Here is a 19,793-nt window from a genome sequence, read left to right as displayed (position 1 = left end):
GAGGTCTCTGCTGCTTAGGCATATTTTTATTTAGAGCCTCCAAGTATGTTTTTGTGTGTTTGTGTTTGGTTTGCTGTCGTGGTAGGTCTATGTGAGACTGTAATTGTAGTGAGTGTGGATGTTCATTGTGCATACAGCTGCAGTCATTACAGATGGGTTATCCTGCCGTCAGGCGGGTCCTCGGTCGGCCGAATTCCAAAGTCTAGGTCCGGCGTCGGTTGTCGTCGTTTCTTCCCTGACGTCAGTGCGGCAGGGGTACAAAAGAGGCAGCCAACGCCATTTTCTTCAGTCTTTCTTGCCGCGCGGTGCCCGAAGCAGAAGTAGTTCGTAAGTGCCGGTCGGCCAGCTCCTGAGATTTATGAAAGTATTTCAGCCGAAGTCTTCTTGAAAGCTAAGTACCCTGTTGGGGAAACTTTTCTTGCCTCAGACCGATGTCAGACAAAGTTAATAATTGCATTTCTTGTGGGAAGCAAATTCCGCATAAGGATTTCCACTCTTTCTGTATACCTTGCTTAGGCCCAGACCACGACGTCTCGGCCTGCCGTTTTTGTGCTAGATTCAACAAGCGCACTATTAAGCGCCGGGCGGAGTTCGTCCTTCATTATTTTGGCAAAAAATTTAATTATATCATGTCGTCGGATACTCCGACTCCAGTTTTGAGCAAATGACGCAAAGATAAGGACCGACATCCGAGGTCTGCACCGACTACTGAGACCACGCTTAGGCCGACTACCGGTTCTCCGGTTTTCAGCGAGGCGCCTACGCAGCCCCTGAGTATCGATGACACTTCATTACTGGTGACTACAGTACCCGAGGTCGCAGGCTCCTCGGACCCCATTCCTCCTGCAGATACCGACGCCACTCTTGGCGGGAAACTCAGAATTTAGACAGGCCTGCCATTTCTCAAGTTGTCTTCAGGCCTTCCTCCTTTTCTATTAAAGCTTTCACTAAATCTACAGCAGCCATGAAAACCAAAAAACAGGGTCCTCAGACCTCCTCTCAAGGCCCCATGCCTAAAAAGCAGATGCTTAAAATGGCTGAGGATCTGATTACTCTTATCAGGGGTTCCCAACCCCCCCCCTCGGACAAAAGACCCAGATTAGAGGAAGACTACCCTTCCTCAGATCAAGCCTCTATTACCTCAGAACACTCTGAGGACCAGGATTATGCTTATTCACTTTTTGAAGACTCTGATGCTGAGGAGTCTATTCCCTCGGTCTCCCCCCCAGAGGACTACTCTTTTGGGGAAACCCTGCATACATTGAGGGAACACTTTCACTGGGAAGGCCAAGATTACTCAGATTCCAAGAAAAGGCTAAGGGAATTTCTTTTGCTCCCCCAGCATAGGCCCCTGGCTATCTCTCCTGTTTTAGATATATTGGATGATGTGTACACAGAAGCCAGCCTTAATCCAGATTCTTTACCTCCAGCTACTGTTAAACCAGACAGGTATTACCGGGTTCCTGATTCTCACCAGTTCCTATATAAAAGCCATACTGCTGACCCAGAAACTATTTCACAGGGTCCCAAGGGAATTAAGGCCTCTACTGCTAAAAACCCATTACCTTCAGAGAGGGATTCCAGAGCTTTAGAAAGGTGGGGGAAAAAGGTGTACACCTCGGCCACTTTAACTATGAGGGCATTAAACTGTCAATTCCACATGCTAAAGTATCAACAGTTTTTGTTATCTCAGTTGAAAAGCAAAATGGCACAACCAGAACAACCAGATTTAAAAGAGTTGCAGGATTTGTTGCATGGTACAGAGCAAGTGGGTAAACATACCTTGCAGTGTGGTTTTGATGCTTTAGAGGCCTCATGTAGAGCTGCTGTTACGGGGTCTGTTATACGTAGGCATGCTTGGCTCAAAGAGCAAACCTTACCAGATCATGTCAAGGTTAAATTATTAGATGCACCTCTTCAAAAAGATGTATTGTTTGGTGTTAAAGCTGAGGAGGTACTAAAGAAAATGGAGGAAAAAGCTAAATCAATGCAAACAGTAAAGGATTTCCTGCAGGTACAACCTCCACGTTTCAGCAGAAACTGGCCTTCAAAAAATTGGTCCTTTCCAGCCACGGACAGACCTCAAAGGGGCAGATACAGATGCCCTAGGGGTAGAGGGCAACCTCAAGGATCTTTCAGAGCCAGACAGTGGCAAGCACCAACCCCAAGAGGTGGAGAAGATAGATCACAGTCATTTAGAAAACAGACACAATGACTTCCCCCTACACCTGCTAAGCAAAGCTTTAATGGCAGCACCTTTGGGCGGAAAACTGACATTATTCTCAAAAAACTGGCATATTGTTACAAAAGACAAATGGATCCTGGACATTATAGACAGAGGCTACAGATTCCACTTTCACACCCTTCCAAAAGTGAGAGGCATGCCAAACCTGCCACAAAATCAAAGGGCAGAGGCACAGAAACAAATTTCCACTCTCATGGACATGAAAGCGATTCAAGAGGTACCTGCAAAAGAACAAGGTCAAGGGTTTTATTCCAGACTATTCCTGGTACCAAGGAAAGACAAATATTGGAGACCTATCTTAGACCTATCCATCCTAAACACATATCTACAGGTGCCAAAATTCAAGATGCTCACATTACAGCAACTTCTTCCCATGCTGGGCAAGGAGTCTTGGCTGGTAACATTGGACCTCAAGGAGGCATACCTGCATGTCCCTATCAGACAAGATTGCAGAAGATACCTCAGATTTCTTGCAGGTTCAACCCATTACCAATTCTCTGCATTGCCCTTTGGCTTATCTACTGCACCCAGAGTGTTTACGAAATGCCTGGCATTAGTAATCGCCTTCTGCAGACTACAAGGAATACAAATCTACCCATATCTGGACGACTGCCTGATCCAAGCGGACAGCAAGGACATACTATTGCAGCACCTGGCATTTGTAATAAAACTGTTGAACTACCTGGGATACACAGTCAACAAAAAGACATAAAAACTAATACCCTCTCAACAAATAATTTTCCTGGGTGCCAGCTTGAATACAACCACCCAGATGGCCTACCTCACGCCAGACAAACAAGGGCAACTGTCTCAATACTTCAGCAAAATGGCAACTTTCACCAGGCTAACTGCAAGGAAAGTCCTGCAGGCTCTGGGGTTCATGGCATCTTGCATCCTACTAATCCCATGTGCAAAGCTGCATATGAGGAAACTTCAGTGGTACCTAAAAAACGTATGGTCTCAACACAGCCACAGCTTGGAAACAATTATACCAAGCATTCCATGCCTTCAAAAGGAATTTTTGTGGTGGGCTCAAGCATGCCAAAGAAACACAGGTCTCCCTTTCTGTGTACCTCAAGCAACTCAAATCATCACAACAGACGCCTCAGACTATGCCTGGGGAGTACACATGACAGATCAGTGCATTCAGGGAAAATGGTCCCAAAAAGAGAAGCACCTACATATCAACCAAAAGGAAATGCTAGCCGTGCAAAATGCCATTATGACCTTCAAAGTCCTACTGCATCCAGGCCAGCTATTGATAAGGACAGACAACACCACAGTGATGTGGTACATAAACAAACAGGGGGGAACTCATTCATACCCCCGGTGCAGGCAAGCCATGACCCTATGGAACACAGCACTGGAATTGCAAATTCAGCTACAGGCACAATTCCTGCCAGGGAAGGAAAACACACTGGCAGACAACCCAAGCAGAAATATGACAGATCCACACGAATGGAAGTTGCATCCTCAAGTTTTCACAAAGATAACTCAGGCATGGGGACAGCCAGACATATGTCTCTTTGCTACCTACAGAAATTACCAGTTGAAAAAATTCTGTTCAAGGACCTATCATCCACAGGCCTGGAAATTGGACGCACTCTCTTTCAATTGGACAACATTGACAGTTTATGCCTTCACTCCTCTTCCTCTGCTGCCCAAGGTTCTATTAAAAGCCAGAGCAGAGAGGCCGCAAATGATTCTCATTGCTCCAGACTGGCCAAGACAACACTGGTATCCGCTCCTGAAGAGCCTGACACATTCCCCACCATGGATCCTACCTCTAGTCCCTCTTCTGTTGTCCCAGCACAACTACAAAACTCTTCACAGCCAGCTCAAAACCCTAAATCTAGCTGCATGGAGAATTCCTTGATTTTCCAACAGACCCTCCTCTCCAAGGAGGTGCAGGATGTCATCTTGGAGGCCAGAAGACCTTCTACTAGAAAAGCCTATTCCGCCAAATGGAAACGATTTTGTGCCCGGAATCAAGAAAAGGGCCAGAATCCTTGGGTAATAAATATACCTCAAATTTCACAGTACCTAGCTGAGATGTTAAACAGTGGACTTTCCTTCTCCTCCATCAAGATCCACGCTTCAGCCATTTCTGCACAATACAACACAGATCCTACTTTATTCTCACATCCTCTCTTAAGGCAGATCCTCAGAGGGGCAAAAAATATTAAACCCCCAAGGAAACCACCAATCCCTGCTTGGAACCTCAACTTCGTATTGGAAAAGCTGACCCTTCCTCCCTTTGAGCCAGCTTCTTCAACAGAACTACAATACTTGTCATGGAAAACAGCCTTTCTTCTGGCTATCACCTCAGCACGCAGGGTTTCGGAGCTACAGGCCCTCATGGCTTTGCAACCATTCATCATTTTCCATCAGGGCAGAGTTTCCTTACGAACCAACCCTACCTTTATGCCAAAGGTAGTATCCAGTGTAGCTTTGAATCAGACTATCCACCTACCTACCTTTTATCCAAATCCACAAAACAAAGGGGAAAGACTACTACATTCCTTGGAGATTCACAGACAACTTCGTTATTATTTGGACAGGACAAAGCCATTCAGAAAGTCCGAGCAACTCTTTGTGTCCTATGCTACAGGTGCTCAAGGAAAGGCTATTTCCAAACAGACAATTTCAAAATGGATAGCCCACTGCATACGCTTTTGTTACTCATTTCATGGAAAAACTGTGCCTGCATGCATCCGATCCCACTCCACCAGGGCCACAGCTACCTCTGCAGCTTTCCTCAGGGGGGTTCCTACCAAGGACATTTTGGAAGCAGCCACTTGGAGTTCAGTGCACACTTTCTCCAAGCACTATCACCTTCCACTATACTCTAAATCTAGAGCGGGTTTTGCCACAGCAGTCTTGCAGGGCATCCTCGCTCCTCCTAGTTCCACTTAGTGCCTACCACCCTTACTTAGCTTTGGGATTCTTCCCATCTGTAATGACTGCAGCTGTATGCACGATGAACATAGTACAGTTTTGTACCTACCATAAATGTAGATGTTCGAGTGCTCATACAGCTGCAGTCCAGGTTATCCCCCCTCCGTCCCCTCTTAGGACAGGCCTTATGACAAACACCTTATCATACAACCTATTTGGGGTATTCTCTTATGGTGTATTTGCTTGCAACTACTGTTTTTTGATTATTCTGTTTTACATGTTTGCATACCTTTATGTTTTGCCTTCCTTCTGGGGGCAACTGACATCTGGGGCAAGAAAAACTGAAGAAAATGGCATCGGCTGCCTCTTTTGTACCCCTGCCGCACTGACGTCAGGGAAGAAGCGACGACAACTGACGCCAGACCTAGACTTTGGAATTCGGCCGACCGAGGACCCGCCTGACGGCAGGATAACCCATCTGTTATGACTGCAGCTGTATGAGCACTCGAACATCTACATTTATGGTAGGTACAAAACTGTACTTTTCCTTCTCCTCCTGACTGGTTACACCAGTACTGAGTTGAGAGAGCTTAGCCTACAGTTTGGCTGTATGGTTACATCTCTCACATGTGTTGGAATTTGTTGGGAGGAGGAGAGGGTTGTCTGTGTACATGAGGCAGTTGTAACATTGTCTCAAGATTCCCAGATTCACCAGCTGGACCGGAGAGGAGATTGACAACTGACCTTTGGACATGCTAGAATAGTATTGGGAATTCCTTTATAATTGAAAAAAAGGGCCAATGGGGAACAAGGTACTCAAGGGGAGTTTGTGAGGGTGTAGTGCTTTTAATTTTTTAGTGCTGACTTAGTGAGCAAGTGCCAGTAACTTAAATGCAATATGTTACAGGTAACTTAAATGCAAAAACGACAAACAGTAACTTTCTTTCAAGTGAAACAAGGAAATAAGTACAGTAAGCAATGCAGATATCACTAGGGATCCACAGAAGCACTGAAAAGCCGCGTATTAGGTGAAATTAGCGTTTCAGGGAAATAACAAGCAAACAAACAAGAAGCATACAAACAAAGCTAGATTCAGCAGGCCTGGATCTAGTCTATGCTACAGCAAACAAGGTGTACCAATTTCAGTAAGAAACAGTTCAAATATGCAGGCACTATAAGCCTTTAACCAGAAATTCCCAGCTCAGAAGGGCAGAGTCCAGCCTCTCCTCCCACAAGAGTGCAGACCACGAACCTTCTTAATGTAAAATAACTGGCCTGAAGCCCAAGTGCTTAAACCAGAACTAATACACTTTTAGAATAACAGACACTGAGCCCTCAATCAGCAGTTCCCAACTTAGAATGATGTAAGCTACCTGTCCTGCCACCACAGTGCAGGCCACAAACCTTCCTAATGTAAAACAACTAGTCTGAAGCCCAAGTGCTTAATCCAAAAGACTTAGAATGATAGCTACACTTTAATCAAGTTACTACCAAGCAGTAATAAATACAATTGAATACTTTAAAGAATGCCTGGATTAGTGCTCAAGTTATACAAACAAAGCTAGATTCAGCAGGCCTGGATCTAGTCTATGCTACAGCAAACAAGGTGTACCAATTTCAGTGAGAAACAGTTCAAATATGCAGGCACTATAAGCCTTTAACCAGAAATTCCCAGCTCAGAAGGGCAGAGTCCAGCCTCTCCTCCCACGAGAGTGCAGACCACGAACCCTCTTAATGTAAAATAACTGGCCTGAAGCCCAGGTGCTTAAACAAGAATTAATACACTTTTAGAATAACAGACACTGAGCCCTCAATCAGCAGTTCCCAACTTAGAAGGATGTAAGCTAGCTGTTCTGCCACTACAGTGCAGACCAGAAACCTTCTTAATGCAAAACAACTGGTCTGAAGTCCAAGTGCTTATACTAAAAGGCTTAGAATGAGTTACACCAAGAAGTAATAAATACAATTGAGTACGTTTAAGATGACGCAAAAGCAAAATAAAGTAGGAAGAAACACAAATACAGTAAAAGCAGATACAATTTTTTTTTTTTTTTTTTTTAAGTGGAAAGAGAGAAAGAAGTAGCAGAAACTAAGCTGATTGGCCTTCTCAAATGTTCTCCCTGTACTGGGTAGAATGAGGTAATGACACTAGACTGGGAGGAGGGTCCCAGATCAAATTTACACTAAGGGCGGGCAACTGCAAAGCCACCAACTATAAAAACACTATACCAACAGAGAGGGAGGGTGGGAAACAAACTGCAGAAATGTTTCTCACAGCTGAAAAGCAGCAGTGAGCCTTTAAATGAAAGTTTTAAACAGTTTAAGGAGCCTCTAGAAAAAAGAGTTTAACTGCAACAAGTTATTAGAAACAAACAACCCAACAGATGCTTAATAAAAGTGGACAATTTCCAGTTAATACCTCACACACACTGAAACTAGCTAGAAAAATACACAGTACACAAAGTGCTATAAATAACAAAGAAATAAAGAACAAAATAAAAAAACAGGATACTTAATGTTATATATTATAGCTCCGAGTTTCCTCAGTGTCCTTCCTTCGATCATGCTCAGTGTGAAATGGTAGAACACTCACAAATGAACTTCTTAGGTAACAAAGTTGAAACCTGAGACCGTTTTTAAGAAAGAAATCTCAAAAGAACCAATGAGGTGCTTAGTCTAAGCTGTAGTCCAGGTGACCTCAGTCAGCCAATGACCTCAAACAATTCTCTCTCACTGAAATGCCTGATGGCTTTGTCTAAACCAAGATATCCCTGAATATGTGCTTAGGCACACAGCCTCCACAAACACTAGGCCCAAATATAAACCTGAATATGGAAATGCTATAAATATTCCCACTACTTAGAACAAACTGCAGAAATGTTTCTCACAGCTGAAAAGCAGCAGTGAGCCTTTAAATGAAAGCATGGTATTTTATGTGTGCTTGTGTTGAAGTGAAGAGTTATAGATAAGCCGTAGTTGGTTTTAAGAAGCAGGACACTTCTTGATAAGGCTGTAGATGCATCTGTTTTCTGTGTGTGAGAAAGCGTATATGGGAGAAGCCTATAGCATATCTTTAGCTGGCCAGAAATTTTGTTATAAATTGTGTTCAATAGTGAAGTGTTAAAAATAGGGACAGATCAAATGCAAGTCCCAGATAGCTCTGTTACATTAGGTGTCACGTTGCTCATACTGGGTGTCTTAGCTTCTGCATATTGACTATTATCACCATGCTAAATTTGCTAGGGTTCATTAGTAATCAGTTGCTGTGTGTCCATTTACATAAGTTAGTGAAGTTAGTCTAATTTGTTCTGAGCAACAGCTCCACTTTTACAAATGGGGGAGTCCACTCAAAAGTTTGTGTGTTGACCTGGATGTGGTCAAAGAAGAAAGTCTATCTTGTGTTCTCAAATCTCAAGGCAACATTAAGTTTAATGAGGAGCTAAAGAGCTGTTTGACTCGCACAAGTGCTACCTTGATTGCTAAGGTTACACAATCCAGGCTTATGGCTGTTATACCAGTCTTTGAGATACATTTGAGAACATCTCATTACAACTTTTCAGCCAGTGACACCTGTGGTTTTGCTGGGATAAACACAGGTTTAGGCAGCTCTACAAGAGCCCAGTAGCTGATTCTGATGTTATTTTGCTGGACTTGGGTAGTGAGTCAAAACTTATGCAGCTAATAATGCTTCCCATCAACAAGGAGAGAGGCATTCCAGACAGCTTTGCCAAGAAGGTATACACATCTGCCACTGTAGGTTATAGAGCAGTGCTCCATACCAGGTAAACATTTCAAAACTTTCTGAGAACATGTACAAGGGGTCTCTGGCACTGTCCTTAAATACCATAAACTGCAGCATTTACAAACACCCCTTATGGTCAGAGTAAGCATGCTACTAAATGTGGCTATGATGATATATACACTGGAGCAATAGCCTCAGAAAAACTCATCATCCAGCTTGCATGGTTAAGACTACAACTATCTGCTGAAGTTTATCACAGGGTGGCTATTACATTCTCCCTTGATGTAAATTTACTTCTTATGCCACCATCACAGCTAGTATTTAAAAAAAAAACAAGAAAAAAAAGCAATCCTTACATTTAAGCATATTTTTCTGCTATACTGAAGTATAGCAGAATTTTTCTTGCTGTGCAATGGCCGTTTTACCTTGGAAAGATGATCATTATTTGATCACTGCTGCAGCAGCCTTAGCTGTATGGGTTGTATTCTGCTTAGGATACAACAGCTGGCCAGCTTCCAAAGTTTAGGGGCACCTTCCACATGCCCAAATCATTGACAACTTGAGCATAGTTGAAGAAATTCAGCGGTTCAGGCACTAAACTCTTCAGAGCTTTCTTGCCACCGAACATTGCTCCTCTTTGCAGGGTTTTAAGGATCGTTGGTCAGCTAGCATTTCTCCATTGCCGGGCAAATAATATCCTTTTAAGGGAAAAAGACTTCCACATTAACAATTTTTATCAATAACTTAACTTTTTTCTGTAAATCTTATTAATTTAGGGTAGGGAGAGTGTTTTATTGTACTGTCACATGACTTGCAGTCAGTCTTTATTGTGAAGTTCAGCTTTTTACTTCTGTTTTTATCTTTGTTTTTCTTCTTAAAACTTTTATCAAATTACTTTTGTGTCATAAGCTAAGTGTTTGTAGTGCTTTTCTTTGTTTTTGGTGTGAAAAAAAAAGACTTTTTAAATACTCATCTGTTTTACCAGCTTTTGCTGTCATTCTTACCAGGTCTTCAGGCTTCATTTTCAGCTTCACCCTGGAACAACCTACTGGTTCCGTGGTTCTTCCTTCTTTCAACCACAAAAGAAGAAAATTCCCAGGCAGCTTTTGTCCCTTCAGCAGGCTAAACTTTTGCCTCAGCTGCAGGTGGGTGACTCGACTGGCCATTTTTGATTTTGACTCCCTTTGGTGTAGTCCCTTTAGCCATCATGTACCAGGGGGGTTAGACGTGTCCATTGTAGCTGCTTGATTGCCCTTGCTGGGCAAGGGGGAATTGCAGTTGATTGTTTTGGAGGCAAGAAGAAGGATTGTTTTGAAGGCAGGAGCAAGGAATGGCTCTCTGCCTAGCTGAGCCTCAGTGCCTGTCCCCAAAGATGATATGCTTGACAGAGTCTGTCTGCCTCTGTGGAATTTCCTGTTAAAAAGAAGCAGAAATTTAACATTTGTCATCTCTTGTATCTGTTAATTTAGACGAGAGTGATTTGTTGGGCTTAGCTTGGGGCTTACTTCAGGCTTTTGACCCTTCTGATTTTAGTGTTTGCTGGTCAGAGAAAGGAATTCTTAATTTTCTGAAGATTCCCATTATGTTGAACAGGAAATGATTTTGAGGGAACAACATATGCTTTCTTTCCTCAGGTGACTGATTATGATTAAGAAGAAAGTGTTTGTTGTGATAGTGCCTTGTAAGAATTTTCTCTTTTTGAAACCTTATCCAGAATGAAACGGTTGTCTCAGTGGGAACATAATGATATTCCACTGTCCTTGAAAAAAACTATTATGATTTATTACAGCTGGAATTTCCTGACCCACTCTTTCTTCTGTTCTTCCAGCATTGGAGGATTTTTTATTACAGGCTGTAAGTTACCCGACAGCTGTCCTGCTGCATCTAAGAAAGCAGATAGATTGTATAAAGTTTCTTCAGTCTTACAAATGTTTATTTTCTAATCCCAGTATTGACCCTGCATTGATTTCTTTGGTAAATCCTGCTGCTAAACATCTGGTAACTGCTAATCCCTTTCCTTCTGATAAGGATGGGGAATGCCTTTGATAGATTTGGGAGGAAAAAGTATACACTAATTGCTACTCTTATTTTTAGATTTCTTAAAATTCATTATTGTATAGTATATGAGGAACATTGTAGACACGTTTCCCTCTTTTGAGGAAAAATATTGCATGAATTCTCTTACTGCATCTGTCCCCCAAGTGACTAAACACACACTGAAGTATGCTATTGATTCAGCTAATTCCTCTTCTAGAGCAGTTGCTACTGGAACTGTTATTAAAAGGTTTGCTTGGTTATGTGCACAGTAACTACCTGAGATTGTTAAAAATAAAATTTTTAATTTGCCTTTAGATAGAGAGGTTGTTTTTGGAAAATCTACTGCTGAGGTCTTAGGGTGATGAAAGAGGGAAAGTGATTCAGAGGGTTATCCAAAATATTCAGCCCTCTTCGTTCAAGTTTGTTAAAGGTTTTACTCCTGATCTATACCCTTTTGTAAAAAGCAAAATAAGCAGACACTGAGAAACAATGCAAGAGTCTCAAGAAAGAACAAGAACAGATTGAGAAGTCTGAATGACCATCTGCAGAAAGCCACCCCCCTTTACAGCCTGGCAAGCCTTAAATCTTTCCTAGAATATGGCTGTTTAGAACAAAATGGACAGACCGCAAGACAAAAAAATAGAAAAGTTGTTGGCAGTAGTTAATGATATCAACTCATCTGAATCATTTATAGTCCCCTAGACCTTTACAACTGTTACAGACAACACCACAGTGATATGGTACATAAATAAACTGTGTAGAAGGGGGGGGGGTCCAGATCTTTAATCTCTGTGCAGCCATAGTAAAGTGGAATATAGCATATCAACACAATCTCACTCTACAGACATTTTACATCCCATCAGAGCAAGCTAGGCAGGACCAGGACAGACCCTCATGACTGGAAAGTGAAACAGAGGGTCTTTCGGGAATTGATGTACCTGTGGGGAATAGATGTGTTTGCCTTCAGTCACAGCAAACAACTGTTAAAATTCTGCTCCAGGACTCCTTGCAGGCAGGCCTGTAAAACAGATGCATTTTTTTCAAATGTCTTTTTATTTGTTTTCCATAGTATTCAAGACAATAAAAAGAAAACAGAACAAGACTGTTGATGTATTTGTTTACACATTATGGGCAGATTGTTTAAACAGGACATTAAAACATTTTATTACAACATATTACAATTTAGAATAACATTTACAGTAAATAAATATCTTATAATTGAGATTGTGTTGTGACACACACTGTGATAAGAATACACAGTAACAAACCGCCTGCACATAATTGCAATACAAAAGGAAATTATTTTGAAATTCAACATCACATAGCAACATCCAAAGAAAAAAAAAAAGAAAAGAGGAACTAAAACTACCTATATAATATATACATATGTACACAATTTGTCACCTTGACTCATATTTTTTCTACCTTTGACTAGGGAATATAGTTAAGGACTTTATGTATCTTCACCGTATTTTACCATTCACGCTAAAATATCAATCAGGATTTTACAATAGTTTTGGTAGTATGCTAGGTTCTTTTGACTTTTTGTATAAAGTGTCTTAGGCAATATGTGTTGTTTGGCAATGTTTTTAAACTTTATCCACGTAAGTTTGGATCTGTCCAACCAGTTTTTAGCTATATAAAATTTTAATAGAGCACATATTGTAATGTGCTTGGTGAGACGGTTGATATTGCCCATAAAGATGTGTAGTATTACTGTTTTCCATGACAGAGTAGATTTCAGGTAACCTGTTTTTTTCTAGCAAGAATCTTAGTGAGCACCGCAACTTATAGAACATTTTGCAGCTCCAGAATATTTAAATAATGTCAGCTTCTATGTTGGGACAAAATGGGCAAAATGATGAATTAGATGGATTGAATCTGTTAAGATGGACAAGTGTGTGATATGCATTATTAAAAATCATGATCTGAGTGTAGATAAGTTCCTTAAAAGGTGTTAATTTCATGGTGTTTACAATGGCCAGTTCCTCCTGATTTACTGTCATGTTGCTACTTTTTACATCCCAATATTTTGAAAAAAGAATTCTGTTTTGAAATTTAATTTTAGTTATTAATTTATAGGTGTTTGAGAGCATTTTTATTTATTGTATAAAAGCATCTTTTGAATTTGCTGTGCTAATTTGATATCCTGCTCATTAACTGTGATGTCTATAGTTAGTTTATTAACTAAGTTTAAATTTTGTTAAATTATTAATTGGTATGTATTACTTGCTTTTAGAAGGGTCTTGATATCATCCATTGATAGGTTTTGTAATTGGTAAAAGTCCCATACTGTATGATTCTTTATTAAGGGATAATTGTCTAAGTTTGGCATGGAACTGGCAAGTTTTATATCAGGATTGTTATGTATTGGTTGCAAAAGAGTGATAATGTCTTTTAGTTTTAATGATGTTAACAGTTTCTTGAAAATTTCACTTTTATTTATTAAGTTTGGGTACATTTTTAATGTCTTGAGAGTTTCTTGGTTTAGGAAGGGAATAGCTCTTGGATTAATTTTAGATGATATTACATTTTGGTGAAATAATTTAATCCATAGTGGATTCCAGTCTTTTCCCAATGGGTCATAGTTTGCTATTTGAATAATGCGACTGGCACTAATGATTTCATGGTACAATTGGAAGTCGAGGAGGCCTAGTCCACCTTTTTCTTTGGGAAGCATTAGTTTATGGTAGCTGATTCTAGTGATTTTTGGATACCAAATGAGTTTTGCTAATCAAACTTTTAACGTATTGAAAAAAGTTATTAGAATTTTAGTGAATGTGGCGTTCAGTTGATAGAAAATTTTAGGGAGTATGTTCATTTTGACAATTTAAGCTTTCGATAGGGTAAAAAGTTTGTTTTTCCCATCTGTTAATATTGCAAACAATATTAGACCAAGTTTTATAGATTTTATTTATCATATCTGATTGTGTATGTCCAAAGAATACGCCTAAGTATTTTAGAGTGTATTCCACTTTGATTTTAGTCTCTGGAAAATAGAAGAACAGATGTATTTTCATTTCCTCTGTTAGGAATATACCTGTATGATTTTCCACTATTTCCACTGATAGCCAGGGTCATTTGAAAGACTCAGAAGGACTCTCCAAAGGTCATTGTGGTGACTCCCTTCTATCCCAGGCAGTGGTGGTTTTCCCTTCTTTTAGAAATGGGCAAGGTCATTTTTCACAACCTTCCTCACAGACTGGACCTACTCATACAAGACTTGGGCTGCTTGAAATAGCTTTGACTAACTGTATACATAATAAGAGTTCTAATACATTTTATGTACCTATTTTGTCAACCTATTATTGTCGCCTCACAGCAAGAAGTTCTCCGGTTCGATTCTTGACTGGAGTGCCTTCTGTGTGGAGTCTGCATGTCCTCCCTGCATTTGTCCCCAGGTGCTCCGTTTTCCTCCCATGTTCAAAGACAGCATCTGGAGCGTTTCTCCCCGGGCCTCCGCTGAAAATTGACTTTGTTCCAAATCTGACTTTCCCGGTTAACAAATGATAAATAAATAAAATAAAACATCTTCTAAGAACATAACTGAGGCAAAGAAACCTGCTAGTAGGAAATCATACATTATTAAATGGAAAATATTTTCTAATTGGTGCAAATATAAGAACCAGGCACACTTTGAAGCTAATATTCCTCAGGTTGCAAAATGTCTGTGTGGGTTATTGTCCCCAGGCCTTTCTTAGTCTTCTGTCAAGGTTCATTTGTTTGCCATTTCAGCATGTCTGACCATGGATCTAAACCTTTTCATGCAGTCCCATATTAAAATGATTTTGAAAGAGGTGCTACTTATAGGTGTGTCCTCCTTAGGATTTCAACTTTGTTTTGGAAAAATTAACTCTTGCAGACTATGGAAACAGTTTTACTTGTTTAGCTTTTTGCAAAATGGGTTGCAAGCTTTCATTTTCCACAACTATAGCATTCCCTTGACTTTGAGCAAAGCTGTTCATCTCTCTTTCTCTTATCTTTCAAGAGCCTAAAAATGAGGGACAAAGGATTCTTCATACTCTGGATGTTCAGATAACTCAGCTGTTATTGTGATTGAATTAAAACCTTTAGAAAAACTGCTGTATTCAGCTATTAATTTCTTATGAAGGTATTAAAAATGGACAACATGTGTCTAACAGACTTGACTGTCATGTGCTATTTCTTTTTGTTATACCCCTCCACAGCAAGTCAGTTCCAGGCAGGGACAAGGCACATTGTACCAGGGCCTTGGCTTCCCCAGTGGCTTTTCTAAAGAGGTGGATTCTAGAGGTATTTTAGAAGCATCATCTTTGTCCTATGTACATGTTTTCATAAAGCACTACAAACCCTATTATTTTTCTAGATCTAGAGCAGTTTTTACTAGGAGCATTATCCAGGAGCTCCTGGACCCTCATCCTTCCTCTTCCCAGTCATTAAAAGCTATGGTAGTTAAGGTTACTGCAGCAGTGATCAACTGATGAAAACAGTACAGTTGTGTAAGTAAACATAACATAATGGTACATGTTTGATTGCTAGAGTAGTTTTTGTTGCCAGGGTAAGTACTTTGATTTTTTTTTTTTTTTTACCTAGCATTGACCTCTTTCAGGGCCCTAGCCTCCCTCTCTCTGTTGACAAGAAAGCTCTGAAGGGCTTTGTACCGAAACCGTTGATTTTTTTTTTCAGCTCTGCTGTTGCTGCCAACACTTTGGGTGCATAGAAGGTGCTCTTAAACTCTGAAAGCTGGCCAGCTGTTATATCCCAGGCAGGATAGAACCCATATATCTAGAGTTATCTACTGTTATGCTAAGTTCACTTACAAAACTGTACTTTTTCACCCCAGGCAGTTTAAGCAGATCAAGGTGCTTGAAAAATGGCCATGAGGTAGGGATCAAGTAAAGTAGTCTTGCAGGACATTTGGTCTTCCAGTCAGTCTAGATGCTTCCTGCCAGTTCTGACTGTACTCTCCCCTTCCCCCCCTAACACTCATTTGCAGGCAGGCTATCCATGCTCATTCTCTAGTGCTTCGAGCTGACCAGAGATTGTTGGATGAGAAAGTTCATTATTTATTTGCTTACCTTAGTTAAACAGATTGGTGCACTTGTTGACCCCCTTTTCAGACATGGTCCAGTCTAAAGGACGATACAAAGTTCAAATTGTAACATTAAATTTTCTACAGTATGGTATAAAGATAAAAGGTATACCAGATAAAATTTTACACAGCTAGAAGTAAATACCTATAGCATACAGTTAAAAATCCCTCTGGAAATTGACCATAAGGAAGGCACATGTACACTACAGATAACAAGGAGATGAAAACAGTAAGACCTCTCATTTAATTTGCAAGTGGGATTTTTTTCAGTTTTTTGTTGCTTGAACTGATATATTCATTCATTGATGTCCTTCAAGAATGCAACTGCAGTCATAACATGTGGGTTGTCCTGCCTCAGGCAGCCCTCGGTCGGCCGGATTCCAAAGTCTGGGTCCGACGTCGGCTGATGTCGCATTTCTCTCCGACGTCAGAGCGGCTGGAGTACATAAGCATCAGCCGACACCATTTTCTTCAGTCTTTCTTGCCGCGCGGTGCCCGAAGCAGAAGCAGTTCGCAAGTGCCGGTCGGTCAGCTCCTGTATTCTACGATACCGAAGTCATCAAAAAAGCGAAATACCCCATTGGGGACCTTTTCTTGCCTCAGCCGATGTCAGAAATTACTGAAAAAGTTAACAATTGTCTTTTTTGTGGTAAACAAATACCTCATAAGGATTTCCACTCTTACTGCCTCCCTTGCCTGGGCCCAGACCACGACGTCTCGGCCTGTGTTGCCTGTGCTCGCTTCAACAAGCGCACTCTCAGGCGCCGGGCGGAGTTCGCTGAAGATTTTTACGGCGATAAATTTGCTTACACCATGCCGTCGGATCTTCCGACATCACAAACTCCCAAAAAGTGAAAAGACCGGGACCGACATCCTCGGCCCGCGTCTACCACCGACTCCACGCCAAAACCTAGCGTGAGTGCTCCGGTTCCCTCTGAGGCGGTCTCTCCACCGCTCCGAACCGAAGACACCGCATTACCGACTACTCCGATTCCAGACATTACTCCGACGCCAGTTATAGACTTTCCTCCGGATACCGAAACCGAGGAAATGCCCGAGACCATTGCTGTAGACAAGGTCACTCCTGCACGTGGAGCTGCCAGGTCTCCTATGGCCATGTCTATTAAGGCCTACACTAGGGCTAAGGCAGCCAGCAAAACAAAGCATATTACTTCTAAATCCTTACCTCAGCCGACTCCGGAGACACAAATTATGTCCATGGCTGCTGATTTAATTTCCATGATTAGAGGTTCACAGGCCCATACTGAGAGAGCATCCCAGCCTCCTCCTGATAAAAGGCCCCGGGTTGAACCCTCTGATCCTACTCCTTCAGATGAAGACTCTGAGGGCTCTGTCCACTCTGATAGCCAGGAAGAGCTCTTCCAGACATATGAGGAAGAAGATCCCATCCCTTCGGCCTCCCCTCCTGAGGATATTTCTTTTGGGGAAGTTCTGCACACCATGAGGGAACATTTCAAGTGGCAGGGTCAGGAATATTCTGATTCTAGGAAACGCCTTAGGACTTTCCTTAAGAAGCCTCAGCACAGGCCCTTAGCTATTCTTCCTGTACTTGATGTTCTGGATGATTTGTATTCTGACTCTAGTGCTACCCCTGACTCTCTTCCTCCTGCTCCAGCCAAGCCAGGCAGGTATTACAGGGTCCCAGAAACTCATTCCCATTTATTCAGGGCCCATACTGCTGATTTGGAAACTATTTCACAGGGGCCTAAAGGAGTTTCAGCCTCCACCTCAAAAAATCCTTTGCCCTCCAACAGGGAAGCAAGGTCATTAGAGATGGGGCAAAAAGGTTTACACATCCACTACCTTATCTATGAGAGCTTTAAATTGCCTTTTTCATATGTTACAATATCAGGATTATCTCTTAGAAGATTTACAAAAAACATTAGCTTCTCCTGATCCTTTAGACAGGAAGACTTTGCAGGAAGCTGTACATAACACTCAGCAAGTAAGCAATCATTTCCTGCAGTGTGGATATGATGCACTGGAAGCTTCATGTAGGGCAGCTATGACAGGGGCAGTGATTCGTAGACATGCTTGGTTAAAAGATCAACCTCTACCAGATCATGTAAAAGCAAAACTTCTGGATGCACCTTTGGAAAAGAACAAGCTTTTTGGTGCAAATGCTAAGGATGTGTTAAAGACCATCGAAGAAAAAGCAAAATCAGTTCAGACTGTGAAAGATTTCCTCCAGGTTCAACCCCCCCAGATTCATTAGGAATTGGCCTTCAGAAAACTGGTCCTTTCCTAATCCAGAAAAGTTTCAAAGGGGAAAGAACAGACGTGGCCGAGGAAGAGGCCAATACAGAGGCCCTTACAGGGGACGACAATGGCAGCCAGGAAACCAAAGAAGTGATGCAGGGGTTTCACCTGCCCAACAACCACAAACTCAATGACTTTCCTCTACTACCGCCTACCAGGGAACAACTAGAAGCTCCCTTGGGCGGGAAATTATCTCTGTTTGCAGAAAACTGGCACAGACTGACAAAGGACAAATGGATTTTGGACATTATAGACCGAGGGTACAGGTTTCATTTTCATACCTTACCAAGAAAACAAGGCATGCCAAACCTACCACAAAATGAAAGGGCAGAGGCTATCAAGCAAATCACTCTGCTGACTCGAATGAAAGCAATAGAAAGAGTTCCACAACAAGAACAAGAACAGGGTTTTACTCAAGACTGTTCCTTGTTCCAAGAAAAGAATCTCAATGGAGACCAATACTGGACTTGTCCGCATTAAACACCTTTCTCATAGTACCAAAGTTCAAAATGCTGACTCTACAGCAACTCCTTCCCATGCTGGGCAAGGAGTCGTGGCTGATTACTCTGGACCTCAAGGAGGCATACCTGCATGTCCCTATCAGACACAGCTGCAGAAGATACCTCAGATTTCTTGCAGGGCCAGAGCATTATCAATTCTCAGCATTGCCATTTGGCTTATCTACTGCACCCAGAGTATTTACAAAATGCCTGGCTTCAGTAATTGCTCATTGCGGGCTCCAGGGTATACAAATTTACCCGTACCTGGACGACTGCCTCATACAAGCGGACGACAAATTGATGTTGACAAAAAACCTGGATTATGTCATACGATTACTTCACGCTCTGGGATACACAGTCAACTTCCAAAAGTCAAGACTGCAGCCATCCCAGCAAATAATCTTCTTAGGAGCCAAACTAGACACAGCCTCTCAGATGGCCTACCTGACAGAAGACAAGCAAGAGAAGTTAACTCATTACTTCAAAGGTTTAGCAAAACTCACCCAGATGACTGCAAGGAGATTCCTACAGGCCCTGGGTTACATGGCATCCTGCATTCTACTGGTTCCATTAGCAAAACTACACATGAGAAAGCTTCAATGGTACCTAAAAAGCATTTGGTCTCAACACAGCAACAACTTGGAGACAATCATACCACTCATTCCATGCCTACAAAAGGAATTTCTATGGTGGGCCTCGGTGAGCCAGGAAAACACAGGTATGTCATTCAAAAAACCACAGATAACACAGACCATGACTACAGGCGCCTCAGACCTTGGATGGGGGGGCGCACATGGAAGGCAGATGTATACAAGGACAATGGTCTCCAAAGGAAACACATCTGCATATAAACCAAAAGGAAATGCTGGCAGTAATGCATGCCATCGAGGCTTTTCAACACCAACTCCAGCAAGGCCATTTAATGATACGGACAGACAACACCACTGTGATGTGGTACATAAACAAGCAGGGGGGCACCCACTCTTACCCCCTTTGCATACTGACAATGCAGCTTTGGGA

At 41.8% G+C, this 19,793-nt stretch overlaps 1 protein-coding gene across 1 annotated transcript in view; it reads left to right on the top strand.

The window, feature by feature from the left end:
• The window catches only part of FCHSD2 (FCH and double SH3 domains 2), a 3,469,714-nt gene that overhangs the window by 953,650 nt on the left and 2,496,271 nt on the right, over positions 1 to 19,793 (top strand). The gene's annotated exons all lie outside the window — the stretch shown is intronic.

This window comes from Protopterus annectens, chromosome 5.part0 (genome assembly GCF_019279795.1).
Source record: "Protopterus annectens isolate FY-2018-M chromosome 5.part0, PAN1.0, whole genome shotgun sequence".
Taxonomy (NCBI): Eukaryota; Metazoa; Chordata; order Ceratodontiformes; family Protopteridae; genus Protopterus; species Protopterus annectens.
Note: the sequence above shows the minus strand (reverse complement) of the source record. Positions and strands in the feature narration are given on the sequence as shown.